General features: G+C 43.9%; 1 protein-coding gene across 3 annotated transcripts in view; it reads left to right on the forward strand.

The window, feature by feature from the left end:
• CDK12 (cyclin dependent kinase 12) overlaps positions 1 to 25,830 on the forward strand; it is a 106,946-nt gene that overhangs the window by 74,710 nt on the left and 6,406 nt on the right. Inside the window, exons 17-20 of one of the 3 annotated variants that reach the window (XR_008597944.1) lie at positions 7,179 to 7,278; positions 9,137 to 9,339; positions 12,080 to 12,220; positions 20,933 to 21,029. The gene's annotated coding sequence lies outside the window, so the exon portion shown is untranslated. Of the gene's footprint in view, positions 1 to 7,178; positions 7,279 to 9,136; positions 9,340 to 12,079; positions 13,364 to 20,932; positions 21,030 to 25,830 lie in introns of those variants that run through there. The other 2 variants (XR_008597943.1, XR_008597945.1) reach the window with 2 other exon arrangements.

The raw sequence follows: 25,830 nt of genomic DNA on the forward strand, positions 1-25,830 counted from the left end.
TTGTGAAAACTGGGCCCTTTGTTCTTGTTAAGAGTAGGTTGAGTGGGAATAAAGGGGGTGGGAGGCCACATCTAGAGTTCAGGCATACAGTTTTCACACGTACAATCCAGTATTTTGAGGGATTGTCTGGGAAAAATGTTCTCCAAATTTCAGACCTCTGGCCCCTCCCCCTGCTTCCAGGCAGCTCTTTCCTTGAGCGGGGTCTGGGGGAGGCGCCAGCCCAACCAGCCTCCTGGGCAACACTGCCTGGAAAGAGTCGCCAGCCCACCCAGTCACCCAGACTCCTGTGTGGCACCCAGGCGTGGCCAGCCAGCCTGTCAGGAAGAGGGTGTGTGTGATGATGTCACTTCCTGTAGTGACATCATTGCACCTCCCCAGGGGTCTGGTATTCTTAATTAATTGAATTGAATTTATTAGATTTCTAGCACGCCCTCCCTGCGAGCGGGCTCAGGGCGGGTTACAACATTATATAGTGATACAATAAATTAAAACAACAATGCACAATAAAAGATAAAATACACAATTTCACAATTCCAATACAAATGTTAAAACCGCAATCTAAAATGCAGCCTGTGGCCCCATCTGGCAACCATAGCCACATCCTGGACTTTTACCCAGGCCCCAAGAATCACTAAGATCGCCCCTGCCTCTAGGGGCTGCAGATCAAGTGGCTGTTAAAAACACAGGAGCAGAGTCTGTAAAAGAAAGTTGGTCATCCTACATACATCCAGAGGGATATGCAAAGAAAGAAATGGCTTGAAGAATGGGAGAGATGAACCAGAAGTTCATCTGCGGTCTTCCTGTGCAGTCCCACATGGGACTGCACGCGTGCAGGCCTGCCGACTCCGGAGATTTTTACAGCTCAGAACCACTAGGGGGCATCCCCGCCTCCTAACGCGCATGCGTGGCCGTCCTTTCCCACCGAAAAACGGCTCCTAAGAGGCAGGGCACCCCCGACGTACCCTCAGTTCCTCATTTGCCGCCGACTTGAGAGGTTCTTGTTCTGCTGTTCGGAAAGTGTTTCATCGTGATCTGAAAGATGTCGGATAAAGCGTTATTTAAGAGGTGTTCCTCTTGTGATCAAAAGATGACAAAATCGGACGACCATTCCGAATGCCTGTACTGTCTGGGGGAAACCCACAACCCACAGGCATGTAAGTACTGCCGCACCTTCACTCCGAAGGCCAGGGCAGAAAGGTCGGGTAGACTTCAAGCTTATTTATGGCGATGCGCGATGGCGGTAACTGACCCACCTGTAACGGGTAAATCCCCTGCGCATGGAAAACCTGCTACTCCAGCTTCAAAATCTTCGGAGAAGTTGCCGCACTCCTGCCAGTCTTCCGCACATACCGATCCGAGACCGCCAAGTCCGGTCATGTTGGTTCGGAGCTCCTCGGATCCAACCACTCCTATCCTGTCGGATCCGATCTCGGGGTCGAGACCTGCTTCGGAACCACCAGGCTCCTTGTCGGGTGATCGGTCTAGGAGGGAGAGTTCCGTGGCCCCGTCGGAGCCAAGAACCCCTCGGAGCGGATCGCAGTCGGACCGACGCAGCACCTCTCGAAAATCTTCGGAGCCGAAGCACTCTTTGGATCCGTCAGGGGTGCGTCTGGAAAAGAAGAAGAAAAAGAAGAAGCATCAGTCTTCTAAGTCAGACAGACAAGTACTTGAGAGTGTTATCACCCCTCAGCACAGTCAGCAGGGTTCTTCTGGATCTGATCCACCTATGAAGAGTCACTGTGGGTCTGGGGATGCAGCTTCCCCTAGGAGAACCCCAGCATCCGGGAGCTCCCGGGAATCGGATGTGATTATGGTTGAGAAGCCCCCGACTCCATCAGGAGTACCTCGTTCACCTTCTCGTGACTTATGGTCTTTGCGCTCCTCTCGCACAGAGGCCGTTTGAGATCACACCGCGCTGACAGATACAGCCCTTACTCGGCCAGACATCATTATTACAGGGAGGGATCCTATGGTTCTGACCATGGAACCAAGAGACGCTCTCACTCACCTTCTATACGTGCTGGCTCCCCAGGGGGATCTAGACAGACCCCCGGTTTTTCAGATACCGACTATGACACTTACACTCCCTACGAGAGGCCTTATGACTCCCCTCCTTCGGATTCGCCTGATGGAGTGATAGGTCCATTGGAGGAAGCTTCTCCGACTGAGGATTTTCGCGCCTACAATGAACTTCTTCAAAGAATGGTGAAGGCGCTAGACATTGAGGTGGCTTCTTCGGAACCACGGTCGAAGGATAAGATCCTAAAACACATGTATTCTGGATTGACTCCGGCGATTGCCTTCCCCATGATCGAAGGCTTTGTGGAACTCCTTTCAGGATTAAACCTGAAACCTGCCTCTACTCCTGCCACAAACAAGAAAATAGAAAACTTGTATAGAGTCAAGGATGAACAGTGTCCATTCCTTTCGCTCCACCCACCTCCTTCCTCCCTTGTTACGGAGGACATGCAAGCGAAACCCAAGCAAGGATCCTTGTTGGTCCCATCAGATAAGGACAGTAGGAAGATCAATTCTCTGGCCAGGAAGATGTATACATCAACAGCATTGGCATTAAAATTGCCTATTATGCGGCAATGATGGCTGCCTACCAACTGTTGTTATGGACAAAGGTGGCAACATTTGTACCTCAGTTACCGGAGGATCAAAGAGTCTTCCTTAGAATTATTCAAGAGGAGGCTGTTCGCTTATCTCATCACCAGATTACTGTAAGCAGGAACATGGCAGACACCTCTACCAGGGCACTCCTGTCTGCTCTTGTGTTACGCAGATTCGCTTGGTTGAGGACCACTGCCTTACCACTGGAGACAAGGTCCAAGGTGGAAGATCTCCCCTTTGAAGGACAGAACCTGTTCTCCCATAGAACAGATGAGTATCTTTTGAAGAAACATAAAGATAGGTTGACAGCTTGATCTTATGGTGTCCTACACCACCCTGATTATGGGTATGGATTCCAGCCTCATCGCCAGTATCAGAGCCCGCAATCTACCTTCCAGAGGAGGAGGCAGGGCAATAAGAATAGGCAGGGAAATAACCAGCACCAATCCAAAGAATCGGGACATTCCCAAAAACAGTTCTGACAATTACAGGGACCTGTAATTTGGGGACAGGCTGTCTCTTTTCTTTTCTGAATGGTGTAGCATTACTTCAGATGTTTGGGTGTTACAGTTGGTTAAGTTTGGTTATAAAATTGAGTTTGTTCAGTGGCCTGGTCTCCGGCTTTCTGTTTTCTCTTCTCAGACACCTCAACCGGGTGTAGTTTCAGGATTATCAGCCTTATTATTAAAAGGGGCTATTGAAGAGGTGACTCCTTCTTCTTCCCCCTCTGGCTTCTATTCGAACCTTTTTGTGATAGACAAGAAGGATGGGGGACTTCGCCCTATCCTGGACCTCCGAGAGTTGAATAAATCTATAAAGGTCCGAAAGTTTAAGATGACCACTCTACAGATGGTCCTAACTCTGATACCCTCTGACTCTTGGTTTGGGGTTTCAGATCTTAAAGATGCGTATTTCCACATCTCAATTTTTCCTGAGCATAGGAAGTTACTTCGCTTTACCTATGGTACTCGAATTTTTCAGTACCGTGTCCACCGCCCCTAGAGTATTTACCAAATGCGTGGCGGTGGTGATTGCCTTCGTTAGAACTCAGGGCTGTTGCATCTTTCCCTATCTTGATGACTGGTTGATTGTTGGCCAATCAGAGGAAGATGTAACCAATCAGATCTCTAGCACCTTGGCTACCTGTTTAAAGTTGGGGTTATTCGTTAACCAAAAGAAGTCGAAGCTTATCCCCTCCAAGGTTATCCAATTTATTGGAGCTATTATTGATGGTTCCCAGGATGCGGGATTTTTGCCCGTGGATAGGGCTAATAAAATTAAAGCACTTATTAAAAGATTTAGGAGATGCAGGTTCCAAGCGGCTAGACTTATTCAGGTTCTTTTGGGCTATATGGCCGCCACCACGGCTGTAGTGTCCCTAGCGAGACTTAAGATGAGACCACTACAACTTTGGTTTTCTAGAACCTTTTTCCCTGGCAGGGATTCCCAGCGAAAGAAACTTAGTATTCCTCGCAGGGTTCTCCTATCTTTGGACTGGTGGTTGCTAGATGCCAACCTGTTTGGGGGGAGTGGTTTCGGCTATAGACAGCCAGACCTTTCAGTCACCACGGATGCATCTACCCTAGGGTGGGGTGCTCATTGTCAGGGTTCATATGCTCATGGTATGTGGGATGAGTCGGAGTGTAAAGAACATATCAACCTCCTTGAGTTACGTGCTGTTTACTACACCTTAATTTCCTTTTCTGACATAGTGCAGAATAAAACAGTCCAGATCCTTACGGATAACGCCACCACAATATTTTATTTGAATAAGCAAGGGGGCACTATGTCTCTAGCCTTATGCGAAGAGACGTTGAGAATTTGGAATTGGGCCGTTGACCATTCTGTATGGCTTGTGGCTGTTCACATACCAGGGGTTGACAATGTTACGGTTGACCACCTTAGTAGACTGGGGGGTGACACCCACGAATGGTCTCTTCACGACAAGTATTTACGTCCTGTCTTTTCAGAATGGGGAACCCCAGACTTAGACCTTTTCGCCACAGAGGAGAACTGCAAAACTCCCCGCTATTGCTCCAGAGGAGGTGTCGGCTTCGAGTCTCTTGGGGACGCATTTCAGGTAACTTGGTCCGGTCGCCTTTTTTACATATTTCCCCCGTTCCCCCTGTTAGCCAGGGTAATTTCCAAGATCCAGATGGACAGAACGTCAGCCATTCTGATAATCCCTTACTGGCCACAGCAGCCATGGTTTCATGCACTTCTGAGACTCCACAGCCGGATGCACCAATTCCCGGATCAACCGGATCTACTGTCTTTCCGGGGGGTGCTTCATCACAGAGTACATACACTCAGACTGACGGCGTGGCTGATTCTTCAGGACGGGGTTTCTCTGAGGGAGTAATGCATGTACTCCAGAACGCCCGTCGTTTGTCCACTAGGCAGTCATACTCCCTGAAGTGGAACAAGTTTACGGAGTGGTGCGAGGGTCAGGGGGTTGACCCTCTGACCTCATCCCTCTCCGAGGTTCTGGATTTTTTGTGGGGACTTAAACAGTCTGGATTGTCAAAGTCTTCTGTTAAAGTTTATATGGCTGCGATTTCTGCCTTCCATCCCCCCGTTGATCGAAGGACTGTGTTTTCCCATTACACATCCAAACTGTTTCTGAAGGGGCTCAACAACTTATTTCCCCCAGTACGGGTGTTAGTACCTCAATGGTTGTTGCTGCTGGTGTTGACCAAGCTTCTTTCCAAGCCCTTTGAACCTTTAGCTACTTGCCCTCTGAATTTACTGTCGTTTAAGGTAGCGTTTTTAGTGGCTGTCACGTCTGCCAGGAGGGTGGGCGAGTTGGCAGCTCTTTCATGTGATCCTCCTTATTTGAGTGTTCACCCTGATAAGGTGGTCCTAAGAACAAAGATAGAGTTTCTACCCAAAGTGGTGTCCAAATTCCACCTATCACAAGAAATTTCTTTACCTGTGTTTTTCAAGGATTACTCTTCAGAGGCAGAGAGGTCCCTTCATGCCATAGATGTTCGCAGGGCTCTTCTCTTTTATTTGGATAGGGTGAAACCCTTTCGGAAAGATTCCCACCTTTTTGTTTGTTTTGCGGGTCCAAAGAAGGGGATGGGAGCCAATCCTCAGACTTTGGCTCGCTGGGTAGCGCAAGCTATTCTGTTAAGTTATAAATGTGCTAACTTACCTTGTCCCTTGGAGATACATGCTCACTCCACCAGGTCTCAAGCATCCTCAGCAGCGCTCCTGAGAGGTGTCCCTCTACAAGACATCTGTAAAGCTGCGACTTGGGCTTCTTCAGACATATTTGTCAGGCATTACGCTCTGGACGTCCTAGACAGGAAGGAAACGTTAGTGGGGACAGCAGTCCTACAATCAGTCTTCCTGTGATGATGCAGCTATGCCTACCACCCAGGTATTTAAGCTTTGTAATCTCCCATGTGGGACTGCACAGGAAGACTGCAGATGAAAACCAGTGTTTCATACCTGTAACTGTTGTTCATCTAGGTCTTCCGTGCAGGCACACATACCCTCCCTCCTTCCCTGCTAATTCTCTTGGTACTTACCTTGTAGTCGGCGGCGAAAGAGGACTTAGGGTACGTCGGGGGCGCCCTGCCTCTTAGGAGCCGTTTTTCTGCGGGGAAGGACAGCCGCGCATGCGCGTTAGGAGGCGGGGACACCCCCTAGTGGTTCTGAGCTGTAAAAGTCTCCGGAGTCGGCAGGCCTGCGCGTGCACAGTCCCATGTGTGCCTGCACGGAAGACCTAGATGAACAACAGTTACAGGTATGAAACACTGTTTTTATTAGTGAGTGATTGTGCCTTTTGGACTAGTGGCCACTTTGTCAGGAGTCTATTCTGCTCCAGTCATCAGGAGAATCTTACCCTGTTCCTGCTTTTCTAACTGGTAACAGGTAAAATTCTCACAATTTTGGACACACTGCAGATAACCAAGTGCCCCTAATGCTGTACGCTGAATATGCTGCTTTACAGTAAACAGTCCTTCACCCTGTGTGTCAGCTAAGGCCCCTAAGCCAAGACTTGCCCTCCCTGGAAGCTTTTTTTGATGCCAAGGCTGGAATATGTGAGGGGCCTCTAGGATGAGCATGACTAGAGTGTAATTTTAAGACCTGCTTCACGACTTCATAAAAATCTAGGAATACTGTAACTGCCAGTGGGGCAGGATTTCCTCATCCCCCTCCCCCCCGCCACCCCCAGCAGCTCCAAATGCCTTTAAATGCTGCTTCTTGGGGGACAGGGGACCTTCAGGAACAACTTTGATGGGCAGAGCCAGAGTTCTGCAGCAGAAGAAGAAAATCAGCAAACCCCCTCCCCACCAACATCTATGGAAATCTTCTAGTGGATCCAAACCTACATATGCTCTGACTCTTGTATCCATGAGAAACACACTCCTTACAATCTTTTTATCCTTTTTTGGAGACAGAAGGGCTGTATGGATCAGGATAAGGCCCGATTCACATTACATAAAGTGGGGGCTGCAGGATGGGGTGGGGAAGAGCCATATAACACTATCAATACAGCTTTGAGATTGCTGTATCAACCTGACATAAATAACCACGTTCTATCTCTACAGTTGCAGGATTAGAAATCTGGGCTTTTGGGATAGAGGGTGTCAGTTCCCTGTATGCCTGAGCACAAGGACTTCTTTACTGAGAAACTAGGCAGCCGTACTGGTAAGTATAGAATGCAGAATGGTTCTGGATCAGAAGGTTTGAAATATGTTAGGTAACTGTGGCAGGGTGTGGGGAGGATAAGCTCAGGGACCAAGCAGTGACCATGAGCAAAGAGATGAGCTGGGAAGCACAAGGAGACATGACAAGTGGGTGTGGGTAAGTTGCTTGGGAGTCATCTGCCACTGCAGCCTGGCAGGGGCTGTGTTCCAGATTGTGGCGCTGCCCCGGTTGACTGGTGTGGGACTTTTGGGGAGGAACAGCCTGGCCTCATATCAAGAGGTAAACTCCGTGGCCTTTTCCAGCCCTGCTTTGCTTTAGGATTAAGTGGCCAGGGAGAGAGCCAGTGACTTCTGGATTGCTGGGGGGAATTATACATTTCTCCTGGGTCTGGAAGTGTAATCTGTTCCTAAAAGGAAAGTAATGCTTTGGAGCTTTATGATCCCCTGGATCAGATGAAGTCTGAAAGGGGAGGGGGGGGGAGAAAATGAGATTGCATTTTTTTGTTCAGTCTGGGTTTTGCATGCAGTTCTAAGATTTAAACGTTTGGATCTTTGTGTGATTAGATCTGCTTCAAGATATATGTAGTACATCAAGTGAGTGAGGTGGGGGAAGGAAGACCTTGGCTTGTGAAAAGGGATTCATGTATGCAGGGGCCATCTGTGCCCATAAGAGAAGGATGGGGAGCGAATCGTCTGCTTATTAAGGTTATTTCTAGAAGAGGACCTTGGAGGAAATGGAAACAGGAGCTTCAGACTTGAACCTTGAATGACAGAGGGCACAAGAGTGTCAAAGGGAGACAAAGAGCCCTCCTTGCCAGCAGATGAGTTTGTTTGGGGGCAGAGGAATGTGAGAGGGGGCATTTGGGGAGGTGACAGATTCCACTGCACAGAGGTGGAGAGTTATCAATAAATAAATAGATGAAAACTTGGGATAAACCCAGACTATCTGGGTCAAACCATGACAGCTGGTGTTGAGGGTGCCATGGGGAAGGACAAGTGCCATCCAGCTGTGACCTGCAGTGAGCATGCCTGTATGTGTGCGTGCATGTGCATGAGTGACACAGAGAGAGAGGTAGAGGTTCTTGTATCCCATGCCTGCTTGTTCAACGTGGAGTCATCTATTTAGCAAGAGAGACCCAGTTCCTTCCAAATTCCTTTCCTTCTGCCCACATTTGCAGTCTTTTCCTCTTCTGCTTGCTCTCATTCATTCTAGCACAAACAGCAAAAAAAGAAAAGAAAAAAAGAATGGATAATATTAATAGAAATGTTGTCCAAATTATTTATTTTTTATGGCACCGCCGGTGTTCATAATGCCTTATAGGTATAAAAGTTCAAAAACCTTGGAGGAGCCTGCAGTCTGCATTTCGACAGTGGGGAAGACAACAGAGGACCAGAGAGCTGAGGATTCATAGTTGAGAACAAATGGGTCAAGCTGGGTGGGAGGTTTCAGCCATTAAGCAAAAAGCCTCATAGAAAAGTTGAGTTTTGAGAAGGGACCTGAAACAATAGAGAAAGAGGTTGCATCACATACAGGATCCTGGAAAGTGTTCTGAGTTTTATTGGCAGCAATGGAGATTGGCTGTGCTTTGCCCAGTCTTCTTTTGGGGGGGGGGGCAAGTTAGGCCAGGGTGTAGGATAGCCTGGATAAAGATAGCTTATGCTTTTAATAGAACCGGGCAACTGAAGTTTTTAATGGCATGGAGGTAAATAACATCACCTGGTAAATACCATCCTGATTTCTGTTAAGTGTCTGTTAAAGGCACAGAGCATCTTTTTCTCCAGGCCAGTTGGCAACTGTAGTAGGATGCTGAGCTTCAGGATCCAACTGCCTTTACCATTTATCTTTGCTTCATGGCCAGAGTCCTGTTGGGCTTGTTAAGCATCTACTAAGCTGGAAATACAGGAAGCGGAAAGGGTGAGCAACAAAATCCTCCTGCTTCCTGGCAGGGCCCTGTGCGGCACTGGCTGAGGACTCCTTGCCAGTACAGTTCTAACTGATGCTTGCATTGGCACTGGAGAGGGAGCCGTCCCGGTATGGAAACTCTGGTGTGAGTGGGAAAAGGTAAGTTAAAAACTATTTTCTGGTTTCGCATCATTATTTTCAGGGCTTTTTTTCTGGGAAAAGAGGTGGTGGAACTCAGTGGGTTGCCCTCGGAGAAAATGGTCACATGGCCGGTGGCCCCGTCCCCTGATCTCCAGACAGAGGGGAGTTCAGATTGCCCTCCGCAGCGCAGAGGGCACTCTAAACTCCCCTCTGTCTGGAGATCAGGGGGCGGGGCCACCGGCCATGTGTCCATTTTCAAGAGGTTCCAGAACTCCGTTCCCCCACATTCCCCCTGAAAAAAAGCCCTGGTTATTTTAGAAACAAAAAAATATACTCCAACTTTCCATAAGGGTGCCTTATGAGTCAGTAAATCATCTTTACAAAGTTACTGAGAATTAAATAAAACACATATTATTAGTTCAGACTAACAGAAAAGCTTTCAAGAGTCAGAACTAACTTCAGCAGATGTGCTGAAGCATATATCCCTTAAGCAGGCTCACAGTTCATGCATTTGAAGTCCTCTTAGACTCTTAAGGTACCTCTGGACTCTTGTTTTATTTTGGTGCATCAGAGTCACATAGCTGCCCCTCTGGAATTTAAACACACATTACAATCTGTTTTTTAAAAAAGAGTAAGAAAAGTTGTAGCAGTCCACTCCCTCAATTTTGAAGTAACATTTTGTTTAAAAGTTTTTAGTGATCAACAAGATGTCATCAATTAATCAAGCAGATGATTTTAAACATTATTTTTAAAGAAAATAGTTATTAAAAAACTGGGCAGGATATTGGTGATAATGGCATGTCATATCCATTCCTTCTCCCAGCACAAGAAGGAATGTCTCTTCTGTGCTTGCACATGTGGCAATAAATATGTGTTTCTTCTAAAAATGAAAGGTTGCGTCCTGCCCCTCCACTCAGCTAAGTGCAGAGCCTTTGCACTGAGCCAAGCAGAGGAGTGGGAGACAACTTAAAAACTTCGTGTGGTTGATTAAGTGGCCGCAATTCATACAATTAACCAAAATATATTTAATTGGGCAACTGCGCTAATTAAATGCCTTCTAAATGTAAAAGGATTCATAGCCTGCATGTTTTTGATGAACATTTTAACCCCGCTCTTATTACAGAGATCATAGATAATGCAAAAAAAAAAATTGCACCATTTTCCACTGGACTTCTGTATGTATTCTGGCATCATTTTTTTTGAGTTTCAGCGATTTTGCTGCATTTGCAGAGATCAAGATGATTGCTCCCCAAAACAGCCATGCTTAGCCTTTCTTTTAAGCTAGACAACATAAAATGATTTCTTAAACAGTGTTTGCATCAGGTTCAGATGGGTTTTCATGGGCAACTGGCTCTGGAGAACAGGGGCCAGCCCTAAGAAGCCACTGCTGTCACAGGCCCACCTGCCTAGCTACCTCTAGGGAGGGATTGTGAGCAGACTTCACCTCTGCAAGCAGATCACAATGTGGCCTTTTCCCTATGCTGCACGGAGCACCTGATTCAATGACCGAATGCAGCAGGCAGCTCCTCTGTACAGATCACTGGCTCTTGGCAATCTCTGTCTGGATGGGAAGAAACTGCCTAGCTGTGGGGTCAGTTCTGCCTGGCCTCATGATCCATGCCTGTGTGTGTGTGTGTGTTTGTGCCTGCCAGTTTATTAGCGTTATTCCAACATTGTGATGCAGCAGGAGTAAGGGAAGCAGATGCTCCTTGGTTGTAGTCTTTATTGTTACCTAGAGACAGGCTACTGGCGTTTTCCCAGCATTTCACCTCCCCCTCCCCTTCCCCCAACTTGGTTCCCTCTGCATTCTACAAAAGGAAATTTATGGTATGCCCACACTGCATGTTTTAACTCCTTCCCATTCAGATGGCAGAGAGGCAACCATTCAAGGGACAGGACTTCTTCGTGCTTAAACTCTGTTTTTTTTACTGCCAATGTTCAGAAGGGCAACTCGGAGCATGCACAGAGTGACTTTCCCCACCCTTCAGAGAGCTGATGTGATACATGAATAAGGGAGTTCCAAGTTCTGCCTTTGAAGAGCCATTTATCTCTCAAGCTTGGTGAGCCAGCATAGTGTAGTGGTTAGAGTGTCAGACCTGGATCTGGGAAAAGTGCGAGAAGCAATAGAGAACAATAGTGTAAATGGCTTTGGATCCCAGTTGGGGAGAATAGTGGGGTATAAATGGCTAAGCAAATAAATAAATGCTACCAGTACTATGCAGTGGTGGAGATCATGTCTTAGTAATTGAGCATGTACTCTGAATACTGAAGGTCCCAAGTTTAATCTGCCGCATCTCAAGATGAAAAGATCACAGGCAGCAGAGCTGAGAAAACTGTTGCCAGGTACAGTGAACAGTAGGTTTGCCACCTCCAGGTTGGGTAATTCCAGGAGATTTGGGGGCAGAATCTAGGAAGAGTGGAGTTTAGGGAGGGAGCTCAGCAGGGATGTGATTCCATACAGCCTACCCTCTGAAGTTGCTATTTCCTCCACTGGAACAGATCTCTGTAATCTGGAGATCAGTTGTAATCCTGGGAGAACTGCAGGCCACACCTGAAGGTTGGTAACCAGAGCAGACAGCTCTGGGGTAATTGGCTCAGTAGAAGGCAGGTGTGGATCCATCACCGGCTCTCATGCTTTTGGAATGTAAGGCAAAAGGCCTCCATATAAACTATAACTCAGTACTTTGGGCATATTTAGAAATGAAGCATTGGAGTCCATGGAAAATCCTTCTGTAACGTCAGGTTTTTGTGTCGCCAGGAGGAAGAATTTTGTCATCAGGAGGACGAGCTGTGGTGCAAAGTCCTCTCCCCAAGTTCCCGTCACCCTCCTTGCATTGCAAGAATCTACACTATTATCCCCAAAGCAGTGCACAAATCCATGACCGGTGATGTCTCCAAGGTATTGAAGTAAGGGCTTGGATCCCAGGCCTCCTCTCCTCCCCACCCTGATGATTTCAAAATGCCATCCACCCAGAGAGCCGAACTGGAGCAAAGTGCAATATAAATCTTTATAAGCAAGGAAATAAAAATAATGCAAAGCACGACCAGCAGGGCCCTCCTGCCCTAGCTATGTTGACTCACACTTCTGTAATCTCATGGCTTGGTTACTGCAACAAACTCTTTGTGGGGCTGCCCTTGATAATCTCTTCAAAACTTCACTTAGTGCAGAAGGCAGCCGCCCATCTCCAGGTGGTAGATGAAGGGAACTACACGCATGTCAGCTTTGAACCAACAGCCTGGGCCTATTATATGTTTCTGGGCTCAGCTCACAGTGCTGATTCTTACCTATAAGGCCCTTCATGGGAAGGGACCCTCATATCTGAAGGACTGCCTCTCACTGCATCGGCCATCCCTAACTTATGGTGCTATCAACAGTTACTCTATGAAACGGCCTGTCAGAGGCATTCTGCTGAGTCCATTCTGTGATTTTGCCTTCAATGCCCGATGTCCTTTGGATTGGATAATTCTCACCTTGTGAAGAGCATCATGATTTTGAGTTTTTATTTCTATTCTTTGACATTACTTTTTTGGTTTTGATTTGTGAATATTCTGTTGGAGAGTCCAGGCTAAAAATGCCTGGTTGTTAAGGGATGCCACTGAAAAGAAAAAGAGAGAGAAAGAGATAAGCTTCCCAAGTGAATGCCATGTATAGAGGGATGATTTGAACAGAGAGAGGAAGGGAGCATGGATGAGGGAGAAGCTAACTCTCCGAAATGGTCTGAAGGTTCCCACATTTCTGTAAATCAATCATTCCAAAATACCCATTTTGGACCTGAACTTTTAAACATCAGAACAAACATTCAAAATAAAACAGTTCTCCTTCTGCTTATGAGGTGCAAGGAGGTACAGGCTTCATTTGCCCAGGGCCCTAATCGCTGGCTGTTTGCATCTCATTGGAAGATCTGTATTCAACACTTGGCTTGCAAGTTTTCATAAAAGGCACAAGGCTATTCTTTGCCGATTATGTAAAGAACTGGACCTCTTCTTACGGTGAAGGCATTTCTTACAGTTTAGAAAATATTGGTTGAAATTTGTTTTCTTACTGGCCATATGCTGTGTTAAGGAAGGTTTTTTCTTTAGTGTTGCTGCTCATATTTAAGCTGCTTCAAGCAAATAGTTACTTGGGGTATTTTTTTTAAAAAAAATAAATAAAACCAACAAATAATAATGCTTTTTCATGAATAAATAAAAGTGCTTTTCCATTGTACCACTTTCCTGCAGAAAACTGCCACCCCCATGTTGCATGTGACTAACTGTACAAAGCCTGCTTTGGACCTTGTCTGCGTGCCTGGAGCCTGCACCCTAATCCAAAACATGTAGTAGCATCTGGTTGGGAAGGGCAGCTGTCCAGTGCCATTCATTTTAGGAAACAAGCCTTTTGTCATCAATGACCTTGAATGTGTCTGGAAGCTGCACCCAATTTTCAGGACAGAGGAGGAGGTGGAGAACCTTATGTGAAGTAACCAGAAACATTGCTGTATGTTTGGAGATGGAGAGGGCATGTAGAGTTTAATTATTTATTTACATTTATAGTCTGCCTTTCTCCTGGAGACTCAAGGCTGATTACAGTGTGAGCTAGTATAGTCAATTTCAAAGATATTTCAGTAAACATGTAAATAGGATATATACATGCGAATTTGCAAAGGTTTAAAACCAGCAGAAATCCAATACAGAGCTGAAGAAATGCTGAAACAGAGCATAAGCAATTCTTTTTTTTTTTTTTTTTGAAAAATTTTTATTGGGTTAGAATCCATTATTTCCACATTTACATTCAATTTTCCCCAATTTTTTCATCTCTAACCCCCTCCCTTTCCCCCCCCTTTTTGTTGACTTCCAACAGCTTTCCAACCCTTTGTCCCCTTTCCCTTACTTTTATTAGCTTCCTCTATCTAAAACAAATATATATTCTCCATTATTCTAAGCAGTACATCCTTAACTATTTTTAACATTATATGCCCAAACTGTAAGCCTTTGTTTCCATCTTAGATAAACAATTTATCCCAATTTTTCAATTTCAGGTATTTCTATATATCATAAACCATATAGATCATACATTCGTTTATATCAAACAATTTGACTTATTCTCTATATATATTACTCATTCTATCTTTTTATAATAGTTCTATATATCTCTCCTCACGTAGTCAATCAATTTGACCCATCTATATCTTCAGACATTCAGTTTGGTACAAAACTTGTCAGAAAAAAAAGAAAATATTGTTAGTTAATCGCTCCTTATATTTAGTCCTTATAATTAATTATTTTCTCTATGTTCTGTTTGTTAACCTATATATATCTATATATATGTCAATCTATTAATCTGACTGCTTATTAATTCACATTTATCTCTTCTCCCCCCGGTAAAGTCTCCCCCCTCTACTTCAATACTTCAGTAGTTCTCAAACTGCCACAGTTTTCCTCCCACCTCCCATTTCTTCTCCAGGTATTGTTTCAGCTTCTCCCAGTCTGTGTTGAACTGCCCTGAGTCCAGATCTCTCAATTTTCTTGTCATCTTGTCCATTTCAGCCATATACAGCAATTTGTAAGTCCAATCTTCAATAGTTGGCACTTCTTGTACTTTCCATTTTTGCGCATACAAAAGTCTAGCTGCTGCTGTCATATAAAATATCAACGTCCTGTGTTGGGCTGGAATTCCCTCCATTCCCAAGTTCAGTAGCAGGAGTTCTGGGTTCTTATTAATTTGAAATTGTAAAATTTCACTCATTTCTCTTATTATTTCCCCCCAGTACTGCCTGGCTACCTCACACGACCACCACATATGATAGAGGGAGCCCTCATGCTTCTTACATTTCCAGCATTTATTAGAAGTATTCAAATTCCCTAGCGCAATCTTCTTTGGTGTCATGTACCAACGATAGATCATTTTATAAATGTTCTCTTTGATATTAATACATGTCGTTGTCTTCATTGTAGTTTTCCACAAGTATTCCCATGCCTCCATTGTTATTTCTTTATTAAAGTTTATAGCCCATTTCACCATTTGTGTTTTAACTATCTCATCCTCGGTATACCACTTCAACAGTACTTGGTATACCTTGGATATTCTTTTCTTATCTTCTTTAAGAAGGGTCTGCTCTAGTTCCGAATTCTCTATTCGTATACCTCCCTTTACAGAGTCCGAATTATATAAGTCTCTGATCTGTCCATACTGGAACCAATCGTAGTTAGGTGATAGTTCCTCTTGTGTCTTTATTCTAAGTTTGGATGCTTCAGTTTTAGTTATTTCTTTATACGTTAAACATTGTTGTTCATTATCAACAGCTCTCGGGTCTATCACCTCATATGGAACCACCCACAAAGGGGTTCCTTCTTGTAGATAAATTCTGTACTTCTTCCAGATTATGTATAGACTTCTCCGAACAAAGTGATGCAGGAACATCGAGTTGACCTTTACTTTGTCATGCCATAAATATGCGTGCCATCCAAATATTTTTTTATATCCCTCTAGGGCTAATAGTTTCTTGTTCTTTAATGTCATCCATTCTTTCAACCAAACTAGGCAGATTGCATCATGATAAAGTCTCAGATTGGGCAGTTGCATTCCGCCTCTTTCCTTTGCATCTTGTAAAACTTTCACTTTCACTCGAGGCTTCTTGCCTGCCCAAACAAAATCTGATATTTTCCTCTGCCATTTTTCAAATTGTTTGGAGTCTCTGATGATTGGTATTGTCTGTAGCAAAAACATTACTCTTGGTAACACATTCATCTTAACTGCTGCAATCCTGCCCAACCATGACAAATTCAATCTATTCCATTTAATCAAGTCTCTCTCTATCTGAGTCCATAGTTTTTCATAATTGTTTTTGAATAGATCTATGTTCTTTGCAGTTAATTCGACTCCCAAATATTTCACTTTACTTGTTACTTCACAATCCGTTGTTTCCATTAACAATTGTTGTTTCTGCTTAGTCATATTTTTGCATAATATCTTTGACTTCTTTTTGTTAATGAAGAAACCTGCCAAGTCTCCAAACTCCTTGATCTTATCTATCACTCTTGGCATGTTCTCCAATGGGTCCTCTACAATTAACATTATGTCATCCGCAAATGCTCTGACCTTGTATGAATAGTCCTTTATTTTTATTCCACGAATTTCATCATCTTGACGTATTTGTATCATCAGAATCTCCAATACTAAAATGAACAACAATGGAGATAACGGGCAACCTTGTCTTGTTCCTTTACTTATCGTCAATTTCTTGGTCAATTCATCATTCACCACAATTGCTGCAGTCTGGTCTCTATAAATTTCCTTAATTGCTCTGATGAATCTTTCTCCCAATTGTAGCTTTTCCATAGTGGCAAACATAAAGTCCCAGTTTAAATTGTCAAACGCTTTTTCAGCGTCAACAAAGAAGAAACCAACCTCTTTGTCACAACGCTTGTCATAATATTCAATAGCATTGATCACTGTCCTTAAGTTGTCTCTTATTTGTCTGTCTGGCAAAAAGCCTGCTTGTTCCTCCTCTATGACTTCCGAGAGCCACCCCTTCAATCTCTCCGCCAATATCTTCGCAAAAATTTTATAGTCATTGTTGAGTAGCGATATAGGTCTATAATTTTTCACATTAGTCAGGTCTTGGCCCTCTTTTGGGATCAATGATATATTCGCTTCACTCCAAGTTTCTGGAATCCTTTGATCCCTTAAAACCCCATTCATCACCTCTTTTAGGAATGGTGCCAGTTCATTAGCCATTGTCTTATAGAATTTAGCCGTAAGTCCATCTGGCCCTGGCGCCTTTCCTAGATTTGCAGATTGTATTGCCTTACTTATTTCCTCGTCAGTTACTTCACTATTCAACTTATTTCTCCAAGCTTCCGAGATTTCTGGAAGTTTGGTTTTCTCCAAATATGACGCTATTGATTCTTTGTTTACTTCTTTTTTATTATACAGCTTAGCGTAAAATTTATAAAAGGCTCTACTAATGGTAGCCTGCTCCAAATACGTTTTGTTATCTTCGCAAATTTTATTTATTATCTTCTTTTCCCTTTTCTTCTTCAATTGCCATGCCAGGTACTTCCCAGGTTTATTAGCACCCTCAAACGCTTTTTGATTCAGTCTTTTGAGATTCCACTCCAATTCTTTATTGCTCATTGCTGTTAGCTGTTCTTGAAGTATTTTAATTTCCTGGTATACCTTCTTTTTCCCTGGTCTCTTTTTTAGCTGTATTTCTTTGGCTTTTATTTTCTCCTCAATCTCTTGTCTTTTCTCCTCTTTCTTCTTTCTTGCTCTACCATTTAAGTCCATTAGTATGCCCCTTACAACCGCCTTGTAAGCATCCCAAACTTTATTGGTTGGTACTTCTTTATTCACGTTGTATTGTATAAAAAACTTTGTCTCTCTTCTCAGTATTTCCATATTCTCTCTTTCCTGTAACAAGTCCTCATTTATTCTCCATGCTTTCCTTTTTCTCTTTTTTCCAAATTTCCACATAATTGGGTTGTGATCTGAGCCTACCATAGGCATTATTTCTACCTCCTTAGTCCATAATGCTAAGTCTTTTGAGGCCCAGATCATATCAATTCTTGATAATGTAGAATGCCTTGCAGAATAAAAAGTAAACTGTCTGCTTTTAGGATATTCTCTCCTCCATACATCTTCAAGAGTCTCTTGTTGAATCAACTCAAAAAAAAGCTTTGGTAATAGTCCTCTTTTCTTTTGTGCCGTTGTAGTCTTTTTGTCTAGTTCCAAGTCTGTCACTCCATTGAAGTCTCCAGCAAGAATTATCTGGTCGTATGCAAGATCGTCTAAATGCTTCCTTAAATCCTCAAAGAAGCTTTCTTTTGCACCGTTAGGTGCATAAAGTCCGACTACCAACACTCTCTTTAAATTCCAAATACATTCCACTGCTACAAATCTAGCTTCCACATCTCTCATAACAAATTTTGGCTGTAGCTCCTCTTTTATGTACAACACCACTCCTCTTTTTTTCTTGTTGGAGGCCGCTACATATTCTTTGCCCAATTTTCCAGATTTTAAATATTTTACATCCTGCTTTCTGATATGGGTCTCTTGCAAACAAACAATGTCACATTTTTGTTTTAGTAGCCAGTGAAAAGTATTTTTCCTCTTATTCGGTGAGTTTAGTCCATTTACATTCCAAGATAATACTTTACACTCCATACTCATGATCTTGTTGGTAAGTCTTTTTCATTGTCCTTAATAAATCGCTCCATCTCTCGCTCAGATCTGATGCGTTTTTTGGCCCCTCCAAACTCAAAGGACACTCCTTCCGGTAACTCCCATCTGTACCTGATTTTCATGTCCTTCAAAATCTGAATTAGCACTTTATATTTTTTCCGGTCCAGTAACACTGATCTGGGCAGTTCCTTCATTATAATAATCGTCTTGCCATCAATCTCCAATGGATCTTGAAACTGTTTTGTCACAATCCTCTCTTTCATATTTCGTGTTGTAAACTGCACAATCACATCTCTTGGTAGTTTCCTCTGGGTTGCTATTCTCGAATTCACACGGTATGCCACATCTAGGATAGCCACAACTTCCTCCTCCTCCTTCCCCAGGTACTCAACCAACACCTCAGTCATCTGTTCTTGCGCTGACTTTCCTTCCACTTCTGGCAAGCCACGAAAACGTAGCTGCTTCTCCATATGTTTAGTTTCTGCAACTGACATTCTCCCCTTCACCAATCTCATCTCTGTTTGTTGCGTGTCAGCTAAATTCTCCATCGCGTCTTCTACTGTTTTAACTCTCTGCTGCGTTCCTTGTAATTCACTTCGTATTGTTTCCATACCTTTTTTCACTTCTGACAGCTCCGATTTTACTGTCTGTGTAACCTCTTTAACCTCTTTTATCAGCTCCAATTTCGTGTCCTTAAGTTCTTTAATCATATCTAAAAGTTTTTTGTCCAGGTTTTTATCCAGGTTTTCTATTGCCGATTGCCACTCTTTTTTTGACATCGTGGGGCTTGCTTTAGCTCGCTCCCACGAATCCGCTCTCTTCCTTAACTCCGTGGCGTAAAATTTAACGTTTTTCTATTTTAAATGTCCCGGTCTTCTTATAGAAATTAAATTTTAAAGAGTCCAAAATGTCGGGCGTCTTTTCTCTATGGTTTCTCTATGATTTTGTAATCCAAGATGGCCTACTTCCTCTTCCGCTGAAGACGCGACCCTTCCCCTTTCAAAAATGGCGATTCCCTACTTCCTGCCCTCCAGCAAGGGCCGCTTCTCTCCAGCCACTCTATTGTTATTACGCACTTCCTGTCTCCCGTCTTCCCACAGCAGATCTCGCGATGGTGTCTTTTTCTCACAGCTCCAAAGCCACAGGTATTCAAAACAATAGTCCCATTTCTTTAATAACTTCTTTAAACTTAGTCTCTTTTTAAATTCGATTCCTGCCGAGTCTTCCCCTCCTTTTCACTAGTCTGTTGCAGTTTAAAAATCTACTTTTTTTCCTCTCTGTTTTTATCAATCTGTCCCGTCTCAGAAGATAATGATCTTTACCTTCTCTTCACTTTTCTCGGGTTGTAATCGCTGTTTCGATTTTAAGTTCCCCTCTCAGCTTCTTCCCCCAATCGATGCTTGGGTATGTAGGTCTTATGCCAGCCGAATTGGCCCCAAAACTGCCGCAGAGATTATAGCCGACCCGTCGCAAGGTGGGACCTCAAGGATCGGGGGGAGACTCGTTGTATAGAGCCCCCCCTCGTCCGAGATCTAGCTCACCCTAGGGTCTTGAGCGTTCTTTGCCTGCTCCCCGCCTGAGAGCAGTCGGCCGCGGGCTATTTTCACCCCGCCGGCCGGTTAAAACGGCAGTCCGGTCAGCTCCGCAAGTGGAGCTGCGTTAGACCTCCATGGATCCCAAACAGGAAGTCGAGCATAAGCAATTCTTAGAGTGATGTATTAAACAACATAGGAACTACCCAGTATGGTTATATAGCAATCGTAGAGTCTATGGTCTATCATTCTTACAGCAACAGTAGTAAAGTCTCTGGTCCCTCCCGATCCCTTTACTGATGGATCTCCTTGAGACCACTTCCTTACAGTGCAGCCTTCTTGCCAGTACTAGTACTACTGACTCAACTGGATGGATACTTTACAGTGGCACCCTAAGCACAGATACACCCTTCTAAGTCTATTGGAGTCTATGGCCTTAGAAGGGTAGAACTCTTCAGGATGACTCCATTAGACAGCCACCTAGAGTGGCACAATTTGGGGAGCGGGGGTTGGTGAGTCCTGGTTGCCCAGCTGCTTCTCGCTTACCTAGGAAATGTGCCCCTGAATTCTCTGTGACCATTTGCATGGTAGGGTCGAGAAGGTGGGGCTGAATATGTCAGAGCAACATTCAAGGCTGAGGTTGGGTGGGTTTTCTTGCACAGCTGGCTTATTGAAGTAAATAGTGATTCCCCAGAATCCCTTGCAGTACCACAGGGGCTTACAGGGTACATCATTTGTGTAGAGCTGGACACAACTAGAGAAATACTTTAAATTGGTTCTGGATTTTGCTGTGTTCCAAGCCAGTCGGGTTTTGATGCTGCTCGGGAGCTATGACTACCTGTGTGTTTGCTGCTGGTTTGATATGAAACATGCTTAATCTGTCTGTTTTTTTCTGTTTTGGGTTTTTTTTAAATAGCAAGATTACAAACACTCAAGATGTTATCTGAGATCTTTCTTCTTCAAAGGAAAGACTCTGTAAAGAGACTCCTGAACCACCCACTACCCAGAGAAAGGTGAGTGGGAAGCAGCGTAGCACAAAGCAATGGATGTTTTTTTTATTTCAACACTTCCTGTTGGTCAGAACGGGTGTTCTTTTATTTTAGATGCAGCAGATCCCCAGATCGCCTTACGCCTTTTTGCAACCTTCCATCTGCACCATATGCACAAAGGGGCACATTCACACGACATTGGCATGGCCCATCTTATATCAGTGTGCCAAAGCAATCCACAAGAAGGCATCTCATCCCAGTAGTTTCCTACCTGCAAGTACAATTGAAGTGGCTGAAGCATGTTACAGTACAGTCACTGTGGAATGTCTTATGAAGTCTCAGTTGCACCCATTGACTGAGAGTTAACATAATAATAATATGTTCATTAATAGTCTGCCTTTCTCACTGAGATCCAACGTAGATTAAACAGTAATCAGAATAATAACTGCATTTATATACCACTCTTCTAGACAGATTAGTGCCCAGTCAGAGCAGTGAACAAAGTCAGTGTTATTATTATCCCCACAATACAGCTGGTGTTGTCAGGAGTGGCTTTTCCAAGGCCACCTGCTGTGCTCATGGGGCTAGCAGGATCTGAACCAGCAGAATGTGGATTCACAACCCAACCACTTAACCACCATAATACAGCTGCCACACATGCTGCTGATGCTCTCTTGTTGTACTGTCCCTGTCCCACAACCTGGGTTTGCACCATTTCATGAATTTGTACTTCCCCTAGGATGTGGTCAGTGCTCATTCCGGATATGGTAGCAGGGCACAGGCTGACAAATCTTTCTGTACGATTATTGACATTAAGACAGAGGTGCCAATTTCTGAGTTCTCGGAGGCCTTATTCTGCTGATGATTCAGGAACCAGGAACATAAGTCACTGCTTACCTTGAGTTTCTCAAGAGTAGTCAGGCTATGTAATGAGACCCAGTGCAGTGTTGTGGTTAGAATATCTAACTAGGAGAATATCTATCTAGAAGATACAATGAAGGAGAGGAGAATGATAGAAGCTGTTTTGAGTCCCCATTGGTGAAAAAGGTGGGGTAAATAAATATAAAATCTCTGAATAGTTATCTCTGGGCCATTACATGCAAAGCCCAAAGAAAGAGGCATGGAACTTTCTCATACAATTTTCCTTTCCTAAATGAGTCAAATTTACACTCTATCAGCACAGGTCCAACTGTCAACCTTGTGACATTTTCAGCTGTGCCTTGTGGCCTTTCTACTGTCCCACCTGGACCAGACACACATTCCCAGCCCCACTGCAAGACTACCAAGACTGGATGCATATGTGGCTTCTTTGTTGTTCCCTCTTGACACCTGTATAAACACCATTCCAGAATCATAGGCTCGAGTTCTTCCTAAGAACACTGTTCAGATTTTCTTCTTTGAGCTGCATCTTAATGCCTGGGCTGAAACAGGAGCTGGGTAATTCTTTAAAAAAATGTTGGAGTATGTTTTCAGATTCTGGATATGCCCACAAGAAGAGCAACAATATTGTATAGTAGTAAACATGTTGTAATATACAGGAACGTTTTCAATAGGAATCAGTCTTTGAAAGTGCAGTTGTTTGAAGTGAAGCAGCTGTGTGTGTTTGTGAGTACATTTGGGGCAAGATATTACACGTCTATCTGGTATGTATATAATGTCTTTATGTGCCATCCTGTGACCTCTCAAGCCACTCCCCCAATTCCCACAAAGCTCCACTCGTAGATCCTGGGCTAAGGATAGTCTACTTGCCTATCCTTAGGCAAGTAGATTATCCAGGTATCATCATCACTTAAGTACTTCTAAACACTCACAGGCCGTATTGTTTCAAGTTATCATCACATGGACGGTATCTGTTGTTCCTTCCCTTTTTCTTCCTCTTTTTTCTTTCTTCCTTTCTTTCTCTTCTTCTCCCCCCTTCTCTCTCTTTCTCTCTCAGCAAGTTTTTATGTGATTACAAGCACTGCATGGTAATTAGTGCTAAACTCATTTGCACAACTACAGTTAATTGGCTACAACAATTAATTAATGTGTTGGAAATTTGGCACCAGAATAAAAAAAAGTTTTTTTTCATCAAACAAAAGACAGAAGTTAAAGAAGAGAGATGGACAGACGGAAAGGCAAATTGAGCATGCCTGGATTCCCCATGCCACACACCCCCAGTAAAAAAGCAAAAAATCGCATTGTTACTGAACTATAGAGGCCTTCAAACTTTTTTTGTTCTTGTCGCCCCAAATTCTTTTGTTTCCTATTTCTCTTTTATACCTTGTTTTTTATTCCCCCTCCAGTTTTAATGCCTTCATTTTATTTTGTATTTCTTATCTCTCTCTTAACAATTTTTTTTTTACAACTTAAGCAAACTCATTTCACTGATAAAATATAGCATGACTAATGACTGGAGCATGTAGAAATCATTGGGAGAATGTCCTTGGAAGACGAATGCATTTTCAGCAGAATAATTAACTTAATTAACAAATTCACATGCATATTCATCAGGCTATTAATGTCTTCTCAGCTCAGCTTGATGAACATTGCGGTAATAACAATCTCATTTGCATACTGCATTCTACTGCTATCCAAAAAAAAAAAATTAAGCAACATACACAAACACACAGAAAGGAACACGCTTCCCTCCACCTCCCCTTCCCCTAGCTTCCCAGTGCAACCAACATTGTATGTTTGGAATGAAGTTGGTCAATTTCAACATAGCCTGTGAGGCTGGAGCATAGAGGAGGACTCCACCGCAGCTCATGTATGTGAGGTGTGTGCATGTGTGAACTTCCCCCTATGCCTGTCTCTCTCTATCTTTCCTATCTCTCCCCAGGGAAGCCTTGGCACGGGTTCCAACTTTTTCTTCACTCTTCCCCCTGCTGCCAAGCAGCGTCAACACAAAATTGCCATTTTCCCCAGCTCTCTACGGAGCAATCTTGAAAAGCAGTAAGGTGTGACGCCAAAGGACTGCCAACTCGGCAGCAGTGCCTGCGGAAAAACCGCAGAATGGAGGCAGAGAAATAGGAATGGTGGTGGGTGCTGTTTTTTTTCTTCCCCTTACTGGCGCGTGGAGTGCTTGGGAGGAGGGGTGGGGGGGAGAGGGAAGGAAAAAAATAACGTAGCAGCTGTCGGCCTAATTCCGCTAACACTCTGCTTGTGGTCATATTAGAAAAACAGATTATACTCCTTTGTGGCACTCATTTATTCCTGACATACGTTAACATTCTATATCTTAATTCAGCCCGCCTTTAGTCCAAACGGTGGACTTTGGGTAGTTTCCCAACAGGGTGAATCAAGCAGACCTGGGAAGCAAAAAATATTTTTTTTCTCTTTTTCCTTTTTTGTTTTTCTTCCTCTCTCATAATTCTAGGATTCAGGGTCATTCAATGAATAGACAAAAGGAAGTACAACACAGAGTTAACTTATGGAATTCACTGCCACAAGATATAGTGATGGTCATCAGTAAGCTTGGAAGGGAAGGTGGTGTGGTATAGCTCGATCTTGTCAGATCTCAGAAGTAGCAGGTTCGGTACTTGGAAAGAAGATCCTCCCCCCAAGGAAGACTCTGCAGAGAAAGGCAATGGCAGACCACCTCTGCTTCTCCCTAGTCTTGAAAGCCCCTTACTAGGATCATCATATGTTGGCTGCAATTTTGACAGCGCATACATATTAGTAAGCTTAAATGCCTTTACTGGGTGTGTGTATGTAGACAACATGGTGAGAGAGATCTATCCATGGCTTTTACCCATGGTAGGTAAGTAGAGCCTCCATTTGTAGGGGCAGTGTACCCCTGCAGAACACCTGCTGCAGACAAGCAACTGGGGGAGGGGCGGTTACGTTCTTTGTTTTGTTTGTAGGCTTCCTGAAATCATCCATTTGGCCACTGTTGGTAATAGGATGCTGGGCTAGACAGACCATCAAGGCTCTTCGTACATTCTTAACAGAGTCTTTGAGATCCAGTGTAGTGTAGTGGTAAGAATGCAGGACTAGGATTTGGGAGAGCCAGGTTCACACACTCACCCTCTGTTGCTGCCATGAAACTTGCTGGGGCCAGGCATTTTTTTTCACTTCCCCTACCTCCCAGGGTTGTTGTAAGAAGAGACAGGGGAAGGGAGAATCACATGAGCCGTTTTCAGGTCCTTGGAGGAAGGACAAGATTCAAAAGCACCAGATCATTAGATAAGCCACAAAGGATAATGGTGCTTCGCTTTCTCGATTCAAAATATCAGTTTTGTACCCTTGCCTAAAAGAATGCAAAGCATTCACTGGGATCCAGGCCAGGAGCTGAGGTGCTGAACTATTGTCGGGCAAAAATCTGAGGGCAGACAAAGCATACAGCTTAGCCAAGTAAAGCAGTATCTATCAACTCTGATCACAGCTTGCCCTGTTCCCTCGCTGCCTTTTGGGGTGCTATGCTGATTTCTACATCCAGAAATGACATTACCTTGTGCTGAATACCTGAGAGCATTTGCACAATGCAGTTCCCCAGAGACAAACAATATCCCTTCCTTGAACCCATGTAATTGAACATACACAGAATTCCTTACAGTAGGTTACTACTATAAGAAGGTGTCAGCTAGGTGTCAGTTTCAAGTCAGTGTTTCAAGCTGTACAGAGGCCCCTCCCACCAGAAAATGTCCCCCTTCATTTTCTACAATATGTTTTCTTTTAGGAAATAACCCCAAACATGATTTCCCTCCCCACCACCACTAAATCCTTCTTTTCTCGTAATTGACCCAGGGGATGAAATTCTGACCAGGTCAGTAAAAACCTGCAGGTTGGCAACCCTATAAGGCACATCTAAGACCGCTTAACACAGATCAGCTGCCTCCAAATG

The sequence above is a fragment of the Eublepharis macularius genome, chromosome 12 (genome assembly GCF_028583425.1).
Source record: "Eublepharis macularius isolate TG4126 chromosome 12, MPM_Emac_v1.0, whole genome shotgun sequence".
Lineage (NCBI taxonomy): Eukaryota > Metazoa > Chordata > Lepidosauria > Squamata > Eublepharidae > Eublepharis > Eublepharis macularius.